Below are 25,469 nucleotides of genomic sequence, written 5' to 3' on the forward strand. Positions count from 1 at the left end.
ACTGATGGACCTTTGGCTTATTTCTACCTTTGAGCTATTGTGAGTAGTGCTGCTATGAACACTTGTGTACAGTTTTTATTTGAACACCTGTTGTCAATTTTTCTAGGTATGTGTCTAGGAGCAGGATTGCTGAGTTACATGTAATTCTATCTTTAACTTATTGAGAGATTTCCAAACTGTTTTTCATAGTGACTGCACCATTTTACAATCCCACCAGCAATATGTGAGGGTTCCAATTTGTCTGCAACCTTACCAAAACTTATTTCCCCTTTTTTTAATTATAGCCATCCTAATGGGTGTAAAGTTGTACCTCATTGTGGTTTTCATTTGCATTTCTCTAATGACTAATGATATTAAGCCTTTTTTCCTGTGCTTTTTGGCCTTTTGTATATTTCCTTTGGAGAAATGTCTGTTCAAGTTCTTTGCTCATTTTTTAATTGATGTATTTGTCTTTTTGTTGTTGAGTTGTTTTTAAATTTTGGATATTAGACCCTTATCAGATATATTACTTTAAAATATTTTCTTCTATTCTGTAGGTTTTCTTTTCACTTTCTTGATAATGTCCTTTGATGTACAAAGGTTTAGTTTGGATGAAGTCCAGTTTACTTTGTGTGTGTTTGTGTGTGTGTGTGTGAGGAAGACTGGCCCTGAGCTAACACCTTCCTCTTTTTGCTTGAAGAAGATTGTTGCTGAGCTAACATCTGTGCCAATCTTGCTCTATTTTGTATATGGGATGCCACCACAGCATGGCTTGATGAGCAGCATGTATGTCTGCACCCGGGATCCGAACCAGTGAACCCTGGGCCACAGAAGCAGAGGACGCAAACTTAACCACTAGGCCATCAGGATGGCCCCTATATTTTTCTTTTATTGCTTGTGATTTGGTGTAATATCTAAGAAGTCACTTCCAAATCTAAGATCATGAAGATTTACCCCTATGTTTTCTTCTAAGAGTTTATGGTTTTAGCTCTTATGTTTATGTCATTGATCCATTTTGAGTTAATTTTTGTATATAGTGTGAGGTAAAGGTCCAAAATCATTCTTTTGCATGTGGCTATCCAGTTGTCCCAGCACCATTTGGTGAAAAGACTATTCTTTCCCCATTGAATGGTCTTGGCATCCTTTCAAAAATCAGTTGACCTTAGATTTATGGCTATATTTCTGGAAGCTCAATTCTATCCATTGATCTATAAGTCACTCTTATTCCAGTACCACATTGTTTTGATTACTGTAACTTTGTAGTAAGTTTGGAAATCAGGACTTAAGTGTTAGTTCTCCAATTTTGTTCTATTTCAAGATTTGTTTTGGCTATTTGGGGTCCCTTGCAATTCCATATGAATTTTATAATTAGGTTTTCCATTTCTGCAAAAAAGATCATTAGTTTTTTGATAAAGATTGCATTGAATCTGTGGATTGTTTTGGGTTTTATTGCCATCTTAACAATATTAAATCTTCCACTCTATGAACATGGGATGTCTTTCTATCTATTGATTTCTTTAAGCAATGTTTTGTAGTTTTCTATGTACCATCTTGTACCAGCTTGGTTAAATATATTCCCGAGTATTTTCTTCTCCTTGATACTATTGTAAACGGAATTGTTTTCTTGATTTCCTGTTTGGATTGTTCATTGCTAGTGTATAGAAATGCAAGTGATTTTTTATCTTTTATCCTGGCAATTTGCTGAATTCATTTATTAGCTCTAATAGGCTTTTTTTTTTTTTGGTAGATTCTTTAGGATTTTCTACATTTTCTATTATTCTACAGAATAATGTCACCTGTGAATAGAAAGAGTTTTACTTCTTCTTTTTCAATTTGGATGCCTTTTATCATTTTTTTTCTTGCATAATTGCTCTGGCTAGCACTTCCAGTACAATATTGAATAGTGGTGGTAAAAGTGAACATCCTTGTCTTATTCCTGACCTTTAGGGAAAAGATTTCAGTTGTTTACCATTGAGTACGATGTTAACTGTGGGTTTTTTCATAAAAGCCTTTTATCATGTTGAGGAAATTCCCTTCTATCTATTCCCAGTTTTCTGAATGTTTTTACCAGTAAAGGATGTTGGATTTTGTCAAATGCTTTTCTTGTATTAATTGAGTGATCATGTGTTTTTTTTCTCCCTTCATTCTTTTAATGTGGAGTATTACATGATTGAGTTTTGTATATTGACAAGCCTTTGCATTCCCAGGATAAATCCCTATATCTTTTTATTTTTCTTTTCTGTTCCATCTCTCATATGTATTTATCCCATCATATCTATTTATTTCCGGCTGTCTGTGTGTATATCATTTCTGCATCTATCTTGCTCAATATTTGTCACTCTCTCAGTCACTGTTTCCTCTCTCCTTTATTGATTGTATGTTTTGCTATTATTGTCTCAAATAATTGCTTCATATTTCACTGTCACAGACAGATTAGAACCCAATTAGCAAGGGAGGGCAGAAGGACTCAAAGAGGAGGAACATAGTTTACCAATTACAGGGGCAGAGCCCACTAACCTAAGTCAAGATGAGGTCACAATGTCCATCTATCCCATGCCCAATCCTCGTGGATCAAGAATGCCCATCCTTCTGCAATCTTGTAAGATTCTTCCCTAAAATAATGGTGAGAAGACCTACCATCTTTAGGATCTTGATATGGACTACTGACTGAGTCTCCTTGACCAATGAGAACATGTCTACATGACAGTATTTGGAGAAGTTTAGAAGCATCAGGAAAGCCTCACTCCATAAAAGAGCTAAACCAACCCCTGCTAATAATGCATTAGAGAATACCATTGGAGCTTCATTTCCTTAGGTGAAGGGACGGGACCTTCTTAGAAGTTAAACACTTTAGTATGTAAATCATCAGATCTTTTATAAAGGTACATGATCAAGTTCTGAGAAGAAGGGAAGAAAGAACAGGAAGGTCAGGGGTACACGGGAAGAAGTTCTAGGAAAAGGGAGGAGCGTGCATAAAGAGTAGGTTGCGAAATCTGTAAACACACTTCCCATTGTACAAATGGGCCCAGGGTGAATTCTGAGAAAAGGATCTAAAATGCAGAAGTTGCCTTCTAATATCAGGATGTGAGTTCTCCTTAAAGAAGGTAAATGCCCAGACTTGTCCAGAACAAGTCATGAGACACAGGTTTCAGAAGGGACACTAGAAAAACAAACTCTCTTTAGAATGAGTAACTATTCAGTTTCCAGGTTCCAGCTAAGTTACTCTAAGGCATTCCCAGTTTCCATCAACAGGAGAGGAAGGGTAAAGTATTTTCAGGAGTCTAAATTCTCGCTTAATATGACACCACTGGTTCCAACCCTTTCAACATAAACCCATCAAGGAATCAGTTTCTGGCTCCAGTCGTGGGTCCCATTTTACACTCCCATAGATTTGGCCACTATGGGGAATCCCTGTACTTTATTATTATTATTTTTTAAAGCCTGACCTCAGTCTCATCTTGTCTGGGGAAATACAAATCCCTTAACCAAACATATGAATTATAAAAATATCAGACAGTTCATGTCTCAATCAAGTTTTCCTATTTGAAATTGCCTTTAGCTCTTAAATGTGCAGCTATTCCTTGTCTGATTTTAAGTGACTGAGCCATTTTTGTGTTGATAATTCGATCTGATCCTAGGATGACTACAGTGATAAATGCCATGATGGCTCCATCTTTGCCCAGCCCCTGTCAACCAGGAGAATGAGCATTCATCTCTGCAAGGAGAGATGAGGAAACCATGTGTGATCTTCAGGTAGGAAACTGGAGTGGCTGAATCCCTGTGTTTAGGAGGTGAGCCACCTCGAGAGCTCATTGTTTGGGAATCCCTCCCTAAAGTAGTGTATGTGTGAATTTAACTCAGTGTTTAAAAAAAATAACTATTCCCACAGCCTTCAAGCTTGTCTACCTCTGTGTGATTTTAGATCCCTTCAAGATGATTGGGAATGGAGACATAGAGGAAAGGGATGGCTGTGGTACCTAAGAAGAGGGAAGAGGGTGCTGAAAGAGCCAGCAGGAGGGCACTGAAGGAATAGAGTCCCTCACTTCGCCAACCCATCTACTGATGACACTGAGGAGGTGCCCAATCATGCAGGGCAGGTGCTACTAACAACCAGAGGAGGCGCCCTCTAAGATAGCCAAGTCCAAGCCCTGTTTCAAGTCCAAGGTCACAAAGGTGAAGAGGCGTGTCAGGTTTCAGAAGTGACACCAAGACTTTTCTCCATTTTTAAGCCTAATTGGGAGCATCCCTGACAATCACCAAGCTTTGTTTTCCCCACAGCAGAGCCACTCAGCAGTACCTAAATCCGTTCAGGTCATTCAAACGGTGCCCAAGGTGAGGGCTAGATTTCACTTTTTAGCTAGACTAGAAAGGCATGCGGGGAGTATACCAGCTAGCAGCTACCCAAAACAACATGTGCAGGTAAGAGTTAACATGGCAGGCCCGAGACTGCTATCTTAGAAAGGCCTGAGTGCAAGGTTGGCCCTTGGCAGACATCTAGGAACTTGGGTTTCAGGAGCTTAGATTTAGGGTTCCCACCACCCCAAGTCACTGTGCCTAAATGTTTGTGCAAACAATGTGGTTTGTGCTGAACACCTGCTTTCCATCTGTGAGTCTCAGATTTTGGTACATGGCACGCAAAGGTGCACGATCAGCTCCCAATAAAGACCCTGGGCACTGTGTCTCTAACAAGCTTCTCTGGTAGACAGTATTCTGCATGCATTGTCATAACTCATTCTGGAGGAATTAAGCATGTCCTGCGTGGCTCTACTGAGAGGAAACTCCAGTCTGCTCCACGCACCTCTTCTTTTTGCTGATTTTGCTTTGCATCCTTATGCTGTAAGGAATCACAGCCATGAGTATGACTATATGCCGAGTCTTGGGAGTCCTCCTAGCCACTCATCAAACCCGGGGTTGATCTTGGGAACCCCCAATATGCCACCCAGTTCTTCTTTTCCTTCATTCTATTAGATCTTATACCTAGAAGCACTTTGGGGGGAAATGCAGGAGAAAGGGAAGAGAGAAAATTTTCTATCCTTCAGTCCCAATGTATTCCTCAAGTCCCTTTCCATTTCTGCTCCATTCAGACACCACCCTTGAACCACTCATCTTTTCTCACATCTCCTTCTCTCAGAATTACAGAAAGAAATTCTTTCCAAAGATGCTCATCAACTACGACAGAGATGCCTGGGGTATATTGTTTGTTCTAGAGACTATCTTCCCATCGGCAGCAGCGCCCTTCCTGATTGCTGGTTTCTGATACTGTAGGCCTTCATTTCTCAATCTTTAATGCCTCCTTTTAATGTCCCTCTTGGAGATTTGTTTTTTTTCCCTTTTCCTCTGTTAGAGTATTCATCTACATTTTTCCTTTGTACTGGAGCTGTCTCTGACTCTGTCTCTATCTCTGACACAATCTCAGTGCTCGAATGTTTGCATGTCTTCCTCTCCTACAGCTAAATGCATTTTAAAAAAAAATTTTCCTGAGAAGCTTAGACAAAGAAACCATCTGAGTACATGAGTAGAACTAATTGAATCATCTCTTTGCGAACAAAGGACAACTTATTTTTCTCTGCTGGGTCCCAGTGAGTCAGAAATGATTAGATAGTCCCCTCTCCTGTCAAAATCTGTGCTCCTACCTAGCTGCCTGCAAGCTCTCTCTTTCACCGATGAAGTAAACAACTACAGGGAATCTACATCTTGACCCAACACGCTAATCCGCACAGGCCAAGATCGCCATCCTTCAACTAAAACATCAAGAAGTGGTCTCAAGCCCTCTACCTGACCACCGACAAGGGCCCGCCTTCCCAAAGCCCCACCGTCTTCATCAAAGACTTAGAGACCCCATGCCCTATCCTTTTTGGCTGGCCCCTCTGGGTTTAGGCAACTGAATCACAGCCTCTGGTATTAAAACAAAACAATAATACCCTTCCTTCCCATTCCCTACTCCAACAGGAATTGTTGCTGCAAAGGCAGAGACAATACGAAAACACACATGTTGCCTCAGCCCCAAAAGGCCGTCTGCCACTCCAGGTGGTGTTTCCAGGGATTCCAGACAGGCCTCCAAGGCTTCCTGGCAGGGTCTCCAAGGATTTCAGACGGGGCTCCAAGCATTTCAGACAGGGGCTTCCAGAGTTCCTTGTAGAGGATTTTATGTTAAGATTTCAGGGAATTCCTTGCAGGAATTATAAGACTTGCTGTCAAGGTTTCTAAAGCTTCTACTGAGGGGTTACGGGGCTCCTTGGCAGAGGCCATAGGTTTATTCTGTGGTTTTTTAGAAGTTGTAGGAAGCAGCTCATGGCAGAGTGTTCGGGGACTCAGGGAGTAGCTGATTGTTATTTGCCAGGGAAGCTTCTAGAGGATCCTATCAGCATGTACTTTCCTCAGCCACCTCCTTTCTTCATTCATTCAACAAATATTTCAAGAATATCTACTATGTCCTGGGCACTAAGCTAGGTCCAACTTATGAGGACATAGCATCAACCTCAAAGAGCTCACAGACAGAGCTGCTCCCAAGGCTCTCCTGCCAGTGGGGGTGCCACCACCTGTTCCTGTCCTCAGCTCCCACGAGGCCCCTAGTCTTCACAGTCTTAGTTCCCCTCAAGCTGAACGGCTCAGGGTTGATCTTTCAGCTCCATGGCTGGGGAGCAGCTGCTCACGTTGTCTCTGGCGGGAGTTCTGTTCCAAGCTCTTTCAAAAAGTTCCCTAACACCTCCTGTGAAGTAGCACTAGAAGAGAAAACCACTATCACCCCACCCACGACAATTCTTGGGCCCTCTGGCACTTCTTTGGCTGCACTCTGAGGCCATGGTAAGGTTTTTCAAACAGCAAGAATCTGAAAATCTGGGCCATTTAGCCCAACACCAGCCCTACCCAGCCACACTTCCTTGGCCTAGCAGCCACACTTTCCACCATCTTCTCAAATTTGTTCCTGGGAATAGATTCCATGGGCCACAACTAAAGAGGAATATATTCTCTAATGAAACACATTGGGAGTGTGGTTAAGCCCCTCCCATCTTTGAGGGTCTTCCTCAGCCAGGACCTTCTTCCACACCGCTGAGATTCCAGCCAGCTTCACGGCTCAATTTAAGAGACTGACCCTATTAAAACAAAAGTGCCCAGAAGACCTCTAGCTTCCCTCAGACTTTTTCATACCCCTCCTGTGGGCGATCAGATCCTTTCGGAGAAGATAAGTGAGAGCAGGTTTTGACATTTGAAAGGGAGCAAAGCGACAAGATGGCACTGGGCACCTGAGTGGAAGAGAGGGTTTGAAGGAATATGGAAAGACCTCAAACAGACTTCTCTATTGCATAGCTGGCCCTCAGGCCCACCCTGAAAAGAAGATCCAATCAAGTACCAGAGGTGATGCCTACAACCAGGGGACACGCTCTCTAAGAAAGGCAAGACCAGGGCCCAGCTGGCGCTCAGGCTTCCAAAGGGGTAGGAGGTCGTTTCTCCTTTCCAGATATCCCTGATCAGAAAAGCCCTTTTCTGAACTTTGAAAGGGTCTTTGAAAGTATATGACATCACAACGGGAACCAGCACTACCGCCAGGAGAGACCATGCCAGACCGTGCCCAGACAGAGGAATAAATAATAATAACAGCTCTCACTGATGGCTGTATACCATCTAACTAAACTAAGCATTCTGCACGTGTTGAACTCTTTACATGCCCAACATCCCTACAAGGTAGGTACTACTTATTATTTCATTCTCATTTTACAGTTGAGGAAACTGAGAGGCAGAGGTTTTCAGTCACTTGCCCAACGTCACAGAGCTATCATACACAGATACAACGGCAAGACTTGAACTCTGGCAGTCTGACTCTAGACTCTGAGCTCTAATGCCTACACCTCTCCCTGGTGACCGGGAATTTCTCCGACAAGATTTATTTCCCATCAGTATTTTCTTCCCTTCCATTTTTCTTCCATTGTGTTTGTTTAGCTGCTGAAAATGACTCCTGGTCCCCTCAGTCATCCTGGGACAAAACTGTCTTTCACTTTTCCATCCCCAGCCCATTCGATCAACCAACCCCTTCTTACTTGGCCTTTGCTCTGCTTCCCTTTCCCGGAACTTGAAGCCTTGCCAACATCTTTCTCCCCTTCCCTTGGAGCTGGGAACTGAGGGAGCAGTCCGGTGGGGCAGGAGAGCCCACCCATGAGGTCAGAGCCCCTGTGCACCCAGCAAGGTCTGAGCTTTACTGTCTGAATCTGCCGACGGCTCTGGCTTCTTGAGGTGCTTGCTGATGCCCTCCACCCTGGCCTCTCCTCTTGGATCACACTCTTTCATTGCTCTTTGCTCTGCTCTCACTCTCCTGGCCTGTTGATCCTCCGACCCATCCCATCCATCAGCCGTTTCTCCCTTTTTGCTGCTGTTGTCTATTTGTTTCTCTCTGCCTTGTTTTCCTTCTGCTACGTGTTTATCTCTAGAATATTTCTTCCTCTGTTTACTCTTTCTGGATGTATCTTGCGGAAGGTGTATCCGTGTCTGTTTTTTACTGCCTTTTTTTTTCTTTCTGGGGGCCAAGAGGGGAGCAGGAGCTCACTTTCTCAGGATAAAGTTTGTTCTCTTTTAACACGGTTTAAAGGCTTTTGCGTCTGTCTCCACCTTCAACTCTTGCCACTCCTGCCCTCCACACGGTGCTGTAGCCACCAGGAACATTTTCTCTGACTCTGCTCTACCCTTCGCAGGCACCATTCCCTCTGCTGGAAAGGCTTTACCACCCTGAACCCACTGTTTAGCCAACTCCCACTCGTTCCTCAAGCCTCAGACATCACTTCCTCTGGGAGGCCTTCCTCCACCGAGGTGTCTCTCCTACCTGGGCTTCCACCCTGTGTTTCGGCAGTAAAGCCATGATCATGTGTGTATTGCATTTGCCTCTTCACTTTTACGTCCCCCTCCCCGTTACACTTGGCTCTTTGAAAGCAAAGATTACTTCCAGACTTCCTTCCTTCAACAGAATACCGGAGGAAGGCTGCTTCTGGCATCCTCCTTACAGATGACTCACTCCCCAAATCATCCTCCGAAGTGCTGGTGCATCTCTGCCCAATTTGGGGATGCCACAAGCCAAATGCTATCTGCTTCCTCCTGCAAGTCTCGAGGGGCTTGATCCTTTGGGGGTGTTTCTTCTGGGGCTTCTCGTGTCAGCCTCTGTTATTATGAATCACAGAAGAAAGTGAGGTCGGGTGGAGGTTTTGTGGAGTCCTTCCAATAACCATCTTGGTGATTCCATTACAGGTGGGAAACCTAGAGGAAACCCATCACATGTCAGCAACGCTTACTCACTGCTCCCTAACAAGTGTGCGTTCCCCCAAGGAACGCACCAGATCTCATTCTTTTCCTCCCTCTCCCAGTGCCCTGAACACACATTTCTTGAAATGTTTCGCTCACATATACACATTTGTGCGTATGTGCATGTGTGTATGTATATGTGTGTATACATATATACACCTTATCTAGATGTATATAGAGGTAATGCTTCTACATAGATAGGTTTCATTCACGTCTATATGTATGTATAGAAGTATAGGACAGGGATGGGGCTATGAGTCCTAGAGGACAGACAGTACTCTGGTTTTTCTGGCTGCATCTCACAATGAGAAATTGTGAGTTTGGGCCATGGGCTGGATTCTGAGAGGACCCAATCAGTTCCAAACACCTTTAAACGTGAGCTGTGAAGTTTATACATTCTCCTAAAGGAAAATATAGCAGCTATAGCCAGAGGAAAACTACATCATTACCTGCCAGATACTCCTAAACCCTGCCTGTAGTATCTGTTTATTGAATGAATAATTGAACATTGTCCAGTCAATTCCCATTTCTTTGTTTCTTTGCATGTTCCCCAACCCTAGAGAGGGAAATTTGAGCCACAGTAGATTTTGAAGTTTCTACTGCTGGCGTCACCACCAACCAGAGCCTCCAGCTGGGCCACTCTGCCGTGACCTCCTGCTGACAGAGGCAGCTTCCTGCAGCTGATCCTACACCAAGTTTCTAGCTGCTGAGAGCTGGGAATTCCCCTCCCACTTGTGACACAGCGGTGCCCGGCTGAGCTGGAGACACTCCTGTGCTCCAAGCCCTTGCATTCGGTGGCTCTCTTAAGGAACTTCTGCCACATCTCATGAAGTAAGATGCCTCAGTCATCTTCCTTCACATGATTTTCTTAGCTATTTTAGACATTTACTCTCCCACATGAATTCTAAGACCATCTTATTTTGAAACAACAAACAAAATAAAAGGATACTTAAGGAGATATTTTGAAATCTCCCACCGTAATTGTATATTTTAAAATCAAGTTCTCCTTGCATGTCTAACAGTTTTTACTTGATACACTTAGCTGCTGCATTGCTAGGTGATATTAATTGCTGATGTAATTTATTCAACCTAGCTCACAGTAATACTGCTATTCCTGCTTTCTTGTATATATATTTGCATTTGTCCATTTCTTTATTTTCAAGTTTTTTGGAAACATTTTGTTTTAAGTATATTTCTTGTTCAATGGCATATAAAAGGGTTTTTTTTAAATTTGATCACATACTGTCTTTTCATAGGAAAATTCAGTCTATTCACGTTTCACAATAATTGTTTTACTGTTATACTCCCTTTATTCCTTTCATTCTACTATTTATTTAATTGTATCCCCCTTTTTTTGCATTTACTTATTTTCCATGTATTCTCCCTTTTCCCCTTGCTACTTTAAAAATTCTGTATTTTCCATTCTGCTCATTACCTATCAGTGCCTGACACTCATGATCGAGGCATGTTTCTTTAGCAGTGAATAAAAAGATCTAAATAGTCCTCTGTTCTCCCCACAAATTCCACACATGTTGTCACAGAGATGACCACGCCCAGATACTCAGGTACACCTGGCTGGGGGCCGGGCTAGGGGTTAGGAGGGAGCAAAATGGGGTCAGATCTGAGAGTGGGACTCCATGGGCCCTGCAAGCCCCTGTCTCCCAGGACTGACTAGATCTGACAGTTCCCAGTTACTGAGACCCCAAACCCCTCTTTTAAAGCTGGAGATGCCTCTTTCAGACTTGGTGTGCCTATCATCAGACCCCTTAGAACAGGTCAGATGGGGACTGATTTGGAGATGTGAAGATAAAGAGGCTGCCCCAGGGCACCAGGGAGGAGGACAAAGGAAGTGGGGAATGTGCTGAGGGGAAGTTGAGGGGGCAACACCAGACTGCAGGGCCGCTCTGCTGGATAGGGGACTCTCCTTCTCAGGTACAGAAGCTCCCCAGCACCAAAGGCTATTGGGGTGCTGGGAAGGATGAGTGCTCTCCTCTGGGCCCAGGCTTTCACAGGCAGAGGGGTGAAGGCAGGAGGGGGAGAGCACCCCTTGGGATCACAGTCAGGGAACGGCGAGATGGTGGCAATTCAGCACACACAGAGGATGGATGAAAGGGCCCTGCTGCGGAGGCAGGACTCCAGGTAGAGATCTGGGACAGACTGACCTCCTTGCCTGGGGCCTTCCTGCGGTGGAGGAGGTGGGACTCTGACTGGGGAGGCGAGGACAGTACCCTGGTCTTGTGACTGCAGTGTTTCCTCTCAGGGAGCAAGAAGGGTTCTGGGCGGTCAGGTCGCCTTGGGTGGGAATGGGCAGGCCCTTTGCCCTTGGCCTCAGCTGGGCACTGCACATTTCGGAGGTTGGGTCAGAGCCTGAGGGAGACTCTCCATGCCCCCTGGGGGAAGATGGACCCTCCAGCTCTAGTCAGATTCCTCCAGAGACCCCGGACCCTAGGCCTTGGCACACCCTAAGGTACTGTGAAGGTCAGGAGGCACTCTGAGGAAGGGTCTGCAAAGGGCACTTTGAGAAGGAAAACATCATGGCCCCACTATCTCATGCTGAGTCCACGCAGAGTTGAGGATATAGATGAGAATAAGATACATGCTAAAGGAAGCTGTAGGCTCCTGGGTTAGACATGGTGGGACAGCAGAGAGAGGGCTTCTTTCATCAGTTGAGCACTGACCACGTGGCAGGCACTGTGATGCACGGTAATCCTTACAGCAAGTGCTGTTATCACTCATTTAGAGATGAAAAATCAGAGGCTTAGATAGCTTGCCCGATGTTACACTCCCAGTAGGTGGGAGAGCTTAGATGAACGCTGCTCTGTCTGCTTTCAAAGCTCATGACTTAGCCTCTGGACTCTCCTGCATTATTCCGAACACTTTGGAAGCCTTAACTTGGAATCTGGCCTTACACTCACCAATGAATGGGGCAGCCCAAGGATTGAATAAATAAAATATGCGAGAGCCCTTGGTGACAGGGCAATCTGCTCCCAAGTCACTTTGATACTTGCTTTTCTTACACGCACACACGAGTGTGCAAGGTGGGTTGCTGGTCTCTCCCTTGGAAAGGTACAATGAACCACTCAGGTTCCTCTGCCCCCATACCATGCTCAGAATCCCCACTAACCTTTTCCACACCAGGTCCCCTCACTCTGCCCTAAGCTGTCCATGCTGCTTCTCTTTGCTGTTGGAACCACACCTCGGGAAAGGCCTGCGAGCATTAGGAGAGGTTCTCCAAAAGGGCAGACAGACGTCCCTCGATCAGATTGCCAAAGGACTTGGTTCCCTGTTCCCACAGTCTCTTCATGTCTCTGGCCCTCATTGAATTGAAAGTATCTAAAATATATTTGCTTGCAGAAAATAGGGACAATAAAAAGGAAAATGGACAACATTGGTCTCATCACTCACAAATAACCTGTGTCGCCATTTTAGTATCTCTCCTTCTACCCTGGGAAAGAATAAGTGTAAAAAACAAAGCTTAATCGTTGACTTGGGGAGCGAGGGGTATTATAAAGCTATTACAGTTTCTGTAAGAAATTCAAGTCTTATTTGCTGTTTAAGCCATTGAAGTGTTCAAAAGACTCAACCATACTAACTTTGCAGTTTAAGTAATAAACCTGTCATCTATGAGTAAACGCTCAAGTAATAATGCTTTTAAAAATGGTATTTATTAAATGTATTGGTTTAATAAACGAAGCAAAAAGACAATACAGATGGGAGTGAGTATTGCTTTCCATGGGCAGAAGCCCTTTGGCTCCAAAGGAACAACAACATAAAGGATAAGCGGTAAGTGATTGAGACTTGGGAGAATGTGATGAAAGGACAGCATAGAAAATGCCAGAAAGACTTGGGAGGGGCCAGAACCATGAGAATGACAGGAGAACAGATGCCTCAGATGCTTCGGAACAAGCAGGCCACATGGGGGAGGTGGCAGGAAGGCCACATCTGCTCAGCCAGAGCCTCCTTATCCCCAGAGGAGGGCGAGAGGGATGGCTGGGAACAGGCACGTAGGAGGGTCTCTGAATGGGGTCAGGAGGGAAAGGTAGAGATCATTTCTAGGGAGAACCGAGAGGTGAGAAATGGGCGCCTGCCTGGCCGCCACGATCCAGAAAGTCCAAAACTGCTCAACCAATTTGGACGAGGCAAGCGAGGCTGGAAGGGCTGGTGGAGAAGGCGGCTGTACCAGTCTGCCCCCCTGTGTCCGGTTTGGAGCTCATCTCTTGGCGCCCGATGGGCCCACCGTGGGCCCATGTGGCTGTGCCGGGACATGGGGAGAAGCCGCGCTGGAAGCCAGGGCAGGCGGGACAGAGCCCCGGGGGCTGTCACCAGCAAAGCTTCCACAGGGCGCCCGCAGCGTTTGCACCGCGCAGCCCAGGGCTGAGCCGGGCGCAGGCTCCAAGAAGGGCTCAGCGCACACAACTTCAAGGACACTCAAGTGCATATCGATGGGGCTGCCAACGGGAGCGGCCGCTCGGGGCAGCCCATGCTAGCCGGGACATTGGCATGGCCCTTGCTGGGAAGCTCGGGAAACCGCGTCATCCGTGGCGGCGCCCCTGCGCAGTCGCCCGGAGACCGCGGCTGGGAGATTTCCCCCTCCCCCATCCCCACAAAGCCTGCCGTTGGAAGACGTTGGCCGCTCGCCACCCCGGCTTCCTTCCGTTAGGGTCACTGGGCCCCGGGGGTCCCGGGAGCTGCAGGACTCGAGGTTGACCAGGCGCACTCTGGCTGTGGCAGGCCCTCTGGGAGGCTGTGCAGACTTGGAGACCCAAAATCTAGACTGTAGCTGAAGCCTTGAGCTATAGCAGAGCCATATATTCTTGTGGTGACAGTGGCCTTAGGAAAAAAATTCTCTCTCTTGGATGATTAGGTCTGAGCTGTGCAAGCCTTCTTAAATAATACATTGGCCTGTGGGATGGCCTTTGGGGGACCTCTGGAAAATTTCAAACCTTGTTATGGACACAGGGTTATACAGTAAATATTAAATTGGGTGAATTTGTAGTTACACCCATAAATACTGATTTTGAGCTGCCAAGCTGACAGATGACTTTAGCTCAGGCTGAGGATTTTAGCCAGCTTTTCCGACTACGAGAAGGGAGTGCACATGCTTCCTACTCTTTGAGTGATCTCGTTGGGAATCTAGTCACCAATTTAGTGAAGCCTACAACCATTTAGGGTTCCACCAACTCAGCCTCTGCACCCAGCTCACAGATTCCTGTCACCACCAGACAAGACTAGGAGTTTCTACCATCTGGGACATACCTATTTTCCTTCTGTTCCTTTCTTTGCCTATCAAAGCCCTCATATCTATTATGATACAACAATGTATCCCCCCTCTTCTTCTAGTAGAAGTCTCAAAATGACTGTTAAATCACTTTGATGTTATTGGAGAAGTCACTTAACACTTAAGCGTGCTGTTGGTTTCAAGGGATTAAACAAAATATTACCCTCAGTGAGTTCCCTCCCTGGTGGGAGAGTTCACTTTGCCCTTGTAGGGGAGGAGGACGTTTCCTCTCCCCAAATGGGGGTTCGTCTGGCCGGAGAACGAATTAAATTCACATGAGACAGAATAGCAAGAGAAAATTAAACAAAGCTTTATGAGGAACCATGGCCCGGGGCCTTTCTTCCCGAAGGAAGAAAGGGCACCGAAGAAGTGGGGTACACATAGTGGTTATATACCCCCAAACGGGGTGTTTCACATGTGATTGAAATGTCCCTTTTACAACAGTCATGAGGCTGCTCTGTCAGCACAGCTCTTGATGGAAACGGCAGATAGGTCTGCTGTCTCAGTGAGCGCCGCAGGGTGGCAGGTGTGTTGCCTCGGGCTGGGTGGGGGGTCACAGATGAGCGCTGCAATCGGTTCCCAGCCTAAAGAAAGATGCTTAATCTTTAAGGAGATGCCAAAGTTGGGAGGGGGAGGGAAGTCAGTTACAGGAGGTTACCAGATTAGCACAATAAAATGCAGATTTTAAGTCCTTGCCTTTGGCATTGATTAAGAGTTTCTAGAGAGAAGGTCATCTCCCTTCTTCCTCCTGGTACAGAGAGGGAGGCAGCTTTTACAGATAGAGATTTACCTTACAAATGTAAATGTGTCCTAAGGAAGGGCAAGTTCCATTCCTCAGAGCCTCCTTCCCTGTCCCAGTTTATCAAAAGCAATCAGCCTCAAATAATCCTGATGCCAAAGAGACATATCTTGGGGTGGCCAATTCCAGGTCCCCACACCCTCCAATTAATGCAGGCACCCTAGCTTGTCAGGTTAAGTAGAGTGTGTGAGCTGCAGAAGGCTCTGAGGTTTGTCTGTTAATGAGGCAAACATTCATGGTGGTCCTAAGTCGGACCCTAAAATGATATCAGATTGAATCTAGGTGCGGGCTCACCAGAGTTGTTGGGCATTGTGGGGTTGGGTGGGGAGTGGGGGTGTTTTTCCCGAGACCAGAACTGGGGAAGCGAAATAGATTTCCCCTGGGGAGGTAAGAAAGGCTGCTTTTAAGGTCCTGTGATGGGGGCACTCTCCAAACCTACTGTAGAATAGGTTAAGCCTGTATATGAATGTTTACATCCATGGTAGGAGAAATTAGAGAAGATTTTCCACAGTCAGCAGGGACCCAAAGGAAATAAGGATGAGACATCACTGGACAGTCATTCCCGACATGAGTGGAATTAGAACTTAATTCTCCTGAACTAGTACTCTGTCTCTGTGAGTGGGCCTGGAAGATAGAAACAATATTGCAGAGATAACTAAACAGCAGTCCAAATGTAATTTTAAGAGCTGTTAAGAATTTGGGATCCAGTCTTGAGACTGAATACCCTTCAGGATTGAAGGTCTGGGGAGTGGCGTCAGAGTAGCAGGAGTCCGTTGGCAAGGATAAGAAGTGATACTCCTTGTTAGGCAGGCAGTCTCCTGTAAATGGTGTCTCCATGGTCTGCTTAGATCCTCTTCCTAATAGGCAGGATACTAGATGTACAATGTCAGTTATACATCCACCTTCTAAAATGGAAGTCTTTTTCGGCGATTTGCTTCTTTTGTCTCTTAGCTCTCGCCTCCATTTTAGCATCACCAAAGTGCCTAAAGTTAGCAGGAGCTGTTTGCTCCCACACTGAAAACCTGCTCTCTTTGCTGCTGGACTAGGTGGTAAAGAGTGCTGGATTGTAGTGGGAGCCTGGGGCTGAATTCATAGGTATCCTAAGTTTTGTCCCTTCCTCCAATTGTTAGATCGTCTGAGGAGGCCAAAAACGTTTGGAACCCAGATTAGAGCTGGGAAGAGGGAGCTCACAGAAGCGTCAGCCCTTGTGGGAGATTGGATTATGATCCAAAAATGGGGTAGGGACACAATGAACGGTGTGGAGCAAGGAATCTTCGCCAGCCTTGGGGTGCTGGTTGGGGCCTTTGCTGTCACTCAAAACAGGGCCTGGAGCTGCCTGTTTGGAGCAGTGTGCTGAAAGGCAAAGCACCATTGTCCCCATGTTGGGTGAGAATACGCACCCTTGGAAGTGCCAGTTCCTAGGTTGATGGTAATTGGAAGAGCTCTTGGGGTAACTTTGAAGAAGCCAGAGAATAGGTTAGAAAACACACAATTGGAAATTTCTTGTCTTTTGGGATAAGACAAGGGGGAAAGGGAATTACTGCTGTTTACTGGACCCATGAGCCTTGGCTTTGTGGATTGTTAAATGATACCCTTCTTCCTAGCCATTGTTTCCCCTTTCACTTGCCTTAGGTCTGGTGATACCTTAAAGGAAAAATAAGTGAGGCAGAGGAGGGAAGGGCAAAACCAGAGTGAGCAAAGGAGAAACCAAGATGAGATTATAGACAGAAGAAAATGTTAGAGAAGTTTAGCTACAGCAATAGAGATGGGTAACTAGGAAAAAAATCGATTTAGATAGAGACTATCTGAAAGAAAAGATAGATGAACATTGAGGAAAGGACAGAGGCTAAGAAGAGGGAAAAGGCAGTGGCAGGAACTTATAGGAAAACCAGAGACAAAGGAGGAAAAACTAAACCTCCTTCCCTCTCTCTCTACTTTCCTTCTTTACTCCCTCCTTTTCTTCTGAGTGTCTACCACATGCCAAGTCCTAGCTAGGTACTGAGGATGGAAGATGAGCAAGACTCATTCCCTGCTCTAGAGGAGCTCGTATGTAGTGGGGAGATAATGATGTGGCTGACTGTAGAGCACGAGGGTGAGAAATTGGTTTCCAAGGACTGCTTTTTCTATGTGTAGGTAAGAGGGGGCTAAGAAAGTGGAGACCCTCAGAATGAGTTTTGGAGTTCCCTTTGTAACTGCTATCGGGCTAAGGGTGGAAGGCCAGCTGCTATCTGAGGATTCAGACCCTCCTTGTAGCTTCTTTTTGGGTGGTAACTAGGGTGGTGTTTTACAGGTAGTGGCCGAGAGTCTGCAGTGAGTCAGGAATAGGATGCTCCCTGGGTCCCCAGTGCCGCACCCACAGGCACAGCGGGAGGGGTGATGTTCTCCCCTCTCCTCTCCCTGAAGTACCTGTGCACTGCTGTGAGTTCTCCAGCTGCAACTCACCTTGGGCTCTCTCTTGGCCTTCATGCTACATGCAAAAGGGAGGAAAAGGAAGTTGTGGGAAATTTGGAAAATACAAAATGAACAAACATCCTTATCCCCAAATAACAAAAAAAGACAAATTTTGGCGTTCAATTTATGGGTCTCTGAAGTCCAGGAAGCCCAAGGACCAGAGAATGAATAATCCTCTTGCAGGAGAAGAGAGCACCAGTGTTAAGGGTGGGTTAAGAGTCTTTGTGGAGGCTGGGGGTGGGACGGAACACAAGGCTCCTTCATCATCACCCCTTGATGAGAGAACCTCTTTAGGGGAGATGCTTTTGTGCAGATACTTAAAAACTTCCATACCCTTATAGGTGCAGGAAACAGAGAGTTCCCAGAATGTGGGGCCTCTGAGGGAATTGTGGTTTGTTATGTGTCTAGGTTTGGGTTTGTAAAGCAGGCATTGAAGAGTAGCTGTGAGTTTCCAGAATTTGAGAGGAACAGGGTTGGTAGGTTATGAGTGGATCTGGGAGACCTTTCCTACACGGTCTGTTTCGAAGGTATGGGCAGCTGTTGAAGCTACTTGAGGGAGGGGCTTGAGGTGGCCTGGCCGGAGGTCAAAAGAACCTGGAACTAACGCAAGGGTTAGATGGACACTGTAACCCCGAGACACAAGCCAGGTGAAGGACATTGGCTCTATTTCTGTCATTTTGCCAAACATTTTGAAGAATGGTGTGCCAAGTTCCTGTAATGACAGACAGTGCTGTAAGTCGCATGGATATCTTCATTGGAACAACAGTACCACCACATTTTTCTCATTTGCCATGGGCCATTGAAAACTTTCGCAAAATTGCCACGGTCCTTGGACAGCATTTCGTTTCCTCCGATCTAGCCCAGCTCTGCTGCCTCAGCGACAGTGGCACAACGTCACAGAAGCTTCCACATTTTTGCTTCTTTGAGGAGATGGCCAAGGGAAGAGTTCTGGGTTGTAGAGAATATGACTGGAAACTTCATGGTGATTCTGAAATCTCTGGCTTATGGACAGATTAGGGGTTCTCACCCTGCTTTCCCCTCTGAAGGTGTTTCTTTATGGCCATTTAGCAAATTTCCCAGCATCTTCATCTTTGATAAAGTTTGGGACTTTGTTTTCCGGCTCTCATATTTCCCTTTTGGTGTGTGTACTGCCTTTTCTAAGATGTTTTTGGCTCTCCTCCCAACTAACTTTCAGCTGTTCTTTGGGAAAAGGCCAGATAATTCACAACTGTGATGAAAAAACCCAACCCCAAACAGAAAAATCCTGCATGTCTTACCATTTCTGGCATCTGGTTTTGTTTTGTTTTGTTTTCCTTTAGTGGTGTTTAGTTTCTGGACCCAAAAGCCTGCAATTCTAATGGCCTACTTTCTGGTGTCCTTGCGTGAGAATAATGCTTGGAGAGTGCAGCCATAAATAGCGTGATGGGCCCCAGTCTGCAGCTCTGATGGTCCCCGCACATCTGTTGTTCGATTTTAAAGAGAACTGCTTATGGAAAGGGCTGGCCATTGAGTTCTCCGTGGATAGCTAGCAAGGACTCTGATTTCAAAACGGAAAATGTTTGATGTGAAGATGTTTTGAACAAGAAACAAAAAACCTGTGTTCTAGTCCTGGCACTGCCGTTACTAGCCGTGTGAACTTCGGCATATCTCCAAATTTCTTTGGGTTGCGGTTTCCTGATGGGTAGAATGAGGATATGAATGCCTACCTCACAGAGTTGTTGTGAGAATTAAATGTGCTCTGTAATCTGTCATATAAATATTTGCAAATTTTTATGGTTTAAGAGCCGTTTAAAAATATTCCCTGGCCACATAGCAGACGCGCTGACTTTTCTACCCTCAGATCAAGGGTTTTCACGGTCAGGTATTGCATATTTAAATTGCTGGAGCCAAATTTTATGTTTTTATGTAAATATTTTTGTGCGGAGAGGGGTCCATCAGCTTTCTTCAGTTTCTCTGAGGAAAAACCTAAAAAGGTAAAAACCAGTGCTTCAGAGCTGAAAAGTTGGGTTCAGTAACAGGAATAAATTTATTGCTTCCAATAAGTCCCTCTTAATATGTCCGCAGTAGCAGTTGCATCGGTTTTCGCATGGTGAAATCCTCAATGTGGCCTGATGACGGTACAGACCGTTTGAAATTGAAACAGACAATCTTGGACGTACAGTCATGGTAGCCATTCGGTTATCCAATTGCCTACAGTGTGAAGGTGGGCGTAAAAGAAATGATTAACTATATGGACCTAAGAGAGTCACCTGACCTTGTGGAGTCTGTTACTTTTTGGGAAAGGGAGGGATTTTGACCCTGAAGATTTCCGAAGTCCCTAGTTTGAATTTCCTAGGGAAGTGAGAGAAAAGCTGGATTCGGCTGGAGCCCGGTTGTGGCAGAAACTATCCAGGCTTTGTGTAGGAGGAGAAAGAGGGAGAATCAGAGCGAGGAGGAGGGCCAGAGCATCCAAGGAGCCTCGTCCTTGATCAAGATGGGCGACGCGAGCCTGCTGAGGGGAAGAGCCAGGGTGACAAGGGCAGGAAGAGAGCGGATGGGCTATTTCTTAAGATCCACCTCGGGGACCAGAGACTCTGCTTCCACCTTTCATGCTGGGACTGGCTTGCCAGAACACAAGCTGTCTCTCAGTGAGCGAACACGCCGTCTTCCTTGCACTCAGAGAAGTTCTAGTTCTCACAGGAGTACATGCCTGGGGTCTTCCCACGTTCCCCGTCAGGTGATTTGCCTACTTCAGGAAAATGCCCCCCAGCAAATGCCTCAAGAAACAAGAAAGTCTTAGGGCTGTTGAGGCTGTTTGAAGGGGTTAAGAGAACCTCATATCTGTACCTTGGGGTGGATTGGAATCCCTACCCCTTCATGAGGAATTTTAAGCAAAAATTCCGTGTGTGTGTGTGTGTGTGTTTTTAAAGATTCACTCTGAGCTAACATCCATTGTGAAGCTTTTTTTTCCCTCCCCAAAGCCCCAGTGCATAGTTGTATATTCTAGTTGTAGTTCCTTCTAGTTCTTCTATGTGAGCCACCACCACAGCATGGCTACTGACAGCTGAGTGCTCTAGGTCGGAAATGGGGAACCAAACCCGGGCCACCAGAGCAGAGCATGCCAAACTTTAACTGTTAGGCCGTCAGGGCTGGCTCAAAAAATCTTTATTTTTTAAAACTACTATCAATACATTATTAACTAAAGTCCAGGTTTACATTAGGGTTCGTTAGATTTTTTTTTTAAATTGGGTTGAGGCTTTTTGTGTATGTAGAATGACTGGCTCATCATATGGTAGGTTCATATTTAACTGCCGAAAAAACTATGCAACAGTTTTCCACAGTGGTGGCCCCATTTTATATTCCCACTGCCAGTGTATGAGCATTCTATACTCACCAACACTTGATGCAGTCTGTTTAACTTCTATCCACTCTAATAGGTTTAGAGATATCTCATTCTAGTTTAAATTTGTAATTCTCTGATGACTAGTGATATTGAGCATCTTTTCTTGTATTTATTTGCCATTCACATAGTTTTTTGGTGGAGTGTCTTCCAATCTGTTGTCCCCCTCTCCATTTTTTATTATTAAGTTTTAAGAGTTCTTTTTATATTCTAGATATACGCTCTTTATCAGGTATTTCATATGCAAATATTTTCTCCCAGTATGTGACTTGTCTTTCTATTTAACAGTGTCTTTTAAAGAGAAGAAATTTATAACTTTGATAAAGTCCAGTTTATCAGTTTGTTCTTTTATGGATTGTGTTTTTAGCATAGTATCTAAAAAATCGTTGCCTAACCCAGGGTCACAAAGGTTTTCTTCTGTTTTCATCTAGAAGTTTTATAGTTTTAAATTTTATATATAGGCTTATGATCCATTTTGAGTTAATTTTTGTACATGGTACTTCAAAGTATGGCACAAAATTAATTTTTTTTTGCATATGGATATCCAATTGTCCCAACACCATTTCTTGAAAAGACTACTGTTTCTCCACTGCTTTGCAACTTTGTCACAGATCATTTTCCATACATATGTAGTTCAATTTCTGGACTTTCTATGGCGTTCCATTGATTAATTTGTTGATCTTTGTGCCAGTATCATACTGTTTTGATTACTGTCACTTTATAATAAGTCTTGAAATCAGGTAGTATTTATTAGTCTTCTGACTAGCTGTTCTGGCTATTCTAGGTGCTTTGTATTTCCATATGAATTTTAGAATAAGCTTGTCAATTTCTCCAAAAATGCTTCCTGAGATTTTTTATTAGGATTACATTGAATCTATGGCTCAGTTTTAGGAGAATTGCCATCTTAATACTGAGTCTTCTGAATTATGAATCACTTACGAATTACTGAGTCTTATGAATTATAAATAGCTCTCCATTTAGTTAGATTTTCTTTAATTTCTTTCAGCAATGTGTTGTAGTTTCAGTTACAGGTCTTGCACATCTTTTGTCAGATGCTAAGTAGTTCATATATTTTAATGCTATCAGAAGTGGTAGTGTTTTTTTAATTTCAATGTTGATTCTTTGCCACTGGTATCAATCAAATAGAATTGATTTTTGCATATTTATCTTGTATCTCACAAATTTGCTAAACTCACTTATTAGTTCCAGTAGTTTTGAAGACTCATCAGATTTTCTATATAGGAAATCCTACCATCTGTGAATAAATACAATTTTACTTCCTTTCCAATCTGGATGCCTTTTCTTTTTCTTGCCTTATTGCACTGGTTAGAACCTCAAGTGCAGAGTTGAATAGAAATGATAAGAGGGAACGTGCTTTTCTTCTTCTTGAACTTAGGAGGAATGCATTCAGTCTTTAATAATTATGATGTTAGATATAGATTTTTTAAGCTGTCCTTTATCAGATTAAGGAATTTCTCTTTTCTTACTAGTTTGCTGAGAGTTTTTAATCAGGAGTGGATGTTGGATTTTGTCAACTGCCTTTTCTGCCTCCTCTGAGGGCTAAATTTTTTAGAATAATACCCTTATCTTGTGATTCTCTAGAATAGGGGACAACAAACGTTTTCTGTAGTAAATATTTTTCTGTAGTTAGTATTTCAGATAATTAATATTTTAGGCTTTGCAGATCACATAGTGTCTGTTACTTCTTTGTTTTTGTTATTGTTTTTTTAACATTCCTTTAAAAAATAAACTATGCTTAGGTTATATTAAAAAATTTTAGTCTGGCCACCTGAGCTAAAAATGGTTTTTACATTGCCACAGAGTTGGCTATACGGTTGTAAAAAAAGAGTGGCAGCAGCAGTGACAGAAATATATGAGGCCAGCAAGGCCCAAAATATTTACTACTGGTCCTTTATCAAAAAAACTCTGTCAACCTCTTATTGTAGAATATTGTTATAAAATACTCCAAGAGGAACATTACATTTTCGTATACTGTATGTGGCCCAGATGAAATTGAGCCAGAGGTGGCAGCTTCTCCTCATCCACAGTGCTACTCCTTAAACTGGGGATTTTGTTTAAAAACTGATTATTAAAACGTGTGGTATGAAGAAGCGGATGAAGATGTCAATTTCATTATTAGTCTGGAAATTAATTGATGGCCACTATGCTTGATTTTTCAGAGACTGGAAAACTGGCTCCTTGGTTTGGAAGCGGCACTGTCTGAGACTTGGTTCTTTGGAAATAGACAAGGTATAGTATTGACTGGCTGGGCATTGAGGCTCCCCTCTAAGTGCATTCCAGACACCGTTCTAAGGGTTTTATCTGCTGGGCCTGTCTCCTTGTCTATAAAATGGAGATGAGAATGATACTAATAATAGCTTCCTCATAGGGTTGCTGAAGGGATTACATGTAGTTAAGTAACTTAACTGAGATGTTTGTACAGTGGTGGAGCCAGAATCTGGCTCTTAACTCTGTCCCATGCTGTTGCTCTAGTACCTTGAGTTCTCCTTTCTCAGCTCCCGCCCTTTACCATCTGCTCCTTTCCCCAGGTCTTCAAAGTTGCCACAAATATTGATGGAAGTGAGATATGAATGAAAAGCCCCAGTTGACACCCCTTTTGGTGAACTCCAAGATTTACAGCACTTTTTAAAGCAGTGTTCAATTTTAATTTGTGGTGCAAAAGAATGTTTTATTAATCTTCATTTAAATCTTGATTTAATATCTCCTCAAGAACTCAAAACTTTACGAGTGAGGAGGACCAGAATGTTTTACAAAGGAAGAGAGAAAGAGACAAGTATGAAACTAAAGAAACAAAGAACTGGGAAAACTCTTTTCTTTTCCTCTGACCTAAAACAGATTTGAAATTTGGAGGTAGTCAAAGAGCCTTCTCTGGTTTAGCTTCACTTGAATCAATTTTAACTGGTTTGTGTTTTTCCAAATGAACCTCTATGGGGTAACCATTGACTGGGTATTAGTTATGACACTGACTAATTTTAAAGGTCAAGGAGCAGAATAACCAAAATCAAAACATGTCATTCATTGTGAACTCCCTCTCCAAATTCATTTTCTGAAAGTGCACATCCCTAGGTACCCTGATTTTCTTCCTTGAGAATGGGCAGTGACGTGTCTGTCTGACGCTCAGTTCCACATGGATTGACACAACTGAGTTCCTCCCAAGCCAGTTCCCCAGTGCTGCCCCGGGCCACGCCCGATCGGTTCTCCCACTGGCTCACGGTTCCTGGTTTTCCCCTTTCTACATAAATGCATTACTTTCCTATCAAGCCCCTAGTTGTATGGCCTTATATATACACCGGTTCAGTAGTGTGGGTCTCTTTTTCCTGGCAAGGGGGCCCAACACTTGACATGGAAGGGCAGTGAGGAGAGCTGCACTATCAACAGGCTACAGCCTTTCTCTCTTTCTTGGCCTTTCAGGGAGCTCATGTACCTCTCAGGAGTCTAAAGCCTTTTTCTTTCACCCGGGTTTGTCCTTTCCCAGTACCCAGGCTCTGAAGTGGCAAATTTTGCTGTACTAATTCCATTCAACAGTCCCCTTCTGATGTCTTCAACTATTGATTACTCCAATTTACTGTCTACTTAAAGTAGCTTTAGTTGTCTCTCACCAGAAGTATCTATTTCTTGAGGGGGAGGGGTTCCACTGTAGAAGTAATGCATCTTCATTTTGGTAAATTCAGAAAATTACAGATAAACAAATAGAGAAAGCCTGGAATCATCTGTAATCCAACCATCCTGAGTCAACGTGCTGGTAACATTCTAGCGGATATCTTCACAGTGTTTGCCCATGTACATACACATTTTTTATTTCCAGAAATGAGACCACTTAGTACAATTCTGCCATAGATTTTTTTCTTTTACTTTTTCTGAGCTTATCCTCTTCTACAACATCAGTTTTAATGATATGCTTTAATGTATTTACAACTCTGCTGTCGTCCCCAGGTCCCATTCCAGGAGGATTTTCAAGTAGAAGGTGAATGGACATCAACTAGGGACACTGAGAATAAGGGCTTCATGATACAACGTTTGGCTGTCTCTTGATGGGGAAGGGCAAGTGTGCTCTTGTGGTCAAGTATGGGAGAGGTGGGTTCTGTCATGTGGAAGTTTCTTTGAAATTGCGAATTTCCACTCATGGAACAATGGTGCCATTATAAGCTCAGCACCAAGGAATGTAAATGTCGCATTAAAACCTTCTTGAGGTATCTGCCATCTCACAATATATATGCTTCAAAGTGATGCTACTGCATTATAATAAAGTATCCTTTTGATGACATATGATCTGACTG

The 25,469-nt window shown here is 44.1% G+C and overlaps 1 long non-coding RNA gene across 2 annotated transcripts; it reads left to right on the forward strand.

Moving 5' to 3' along the window:
• Positions 1-402: 402 nt before the first annotated feature.
• On the forward strand, positions 403-25,456 carry LOC103564263 (uncharacterized). 2 transcript variants are annotated; one of them, XR_011540972.1, is made up of 3 exons: positions 403-20,564; positions 23,352-23,421; positions 25,126-25,456. It is a non-coding gene; the product is annotated as an uncharacterized lncRNA (long non-coding RNA). The 2 variants fall into 2 exon arrangements; XR_011540973.1 differs by having other exon boundaries at positions 403-15,068.
• Positions 25,457-25,469: the final 13 nt, after the last annotated feature.

Source organism: Equus przewalskii, chromosome 1 (genome assembly GCF_037783145.1).
Source record: "Equus przewalskii isolate Varuska chromosome 1, EquPr2, whole genome shotgun sequence".
Taxonomy (NCBI): Eukaryota; Metazoa; Chordata; class Mammalia; order Perissodactyla; family Equidae; genus Equus; species Equus przewalskii.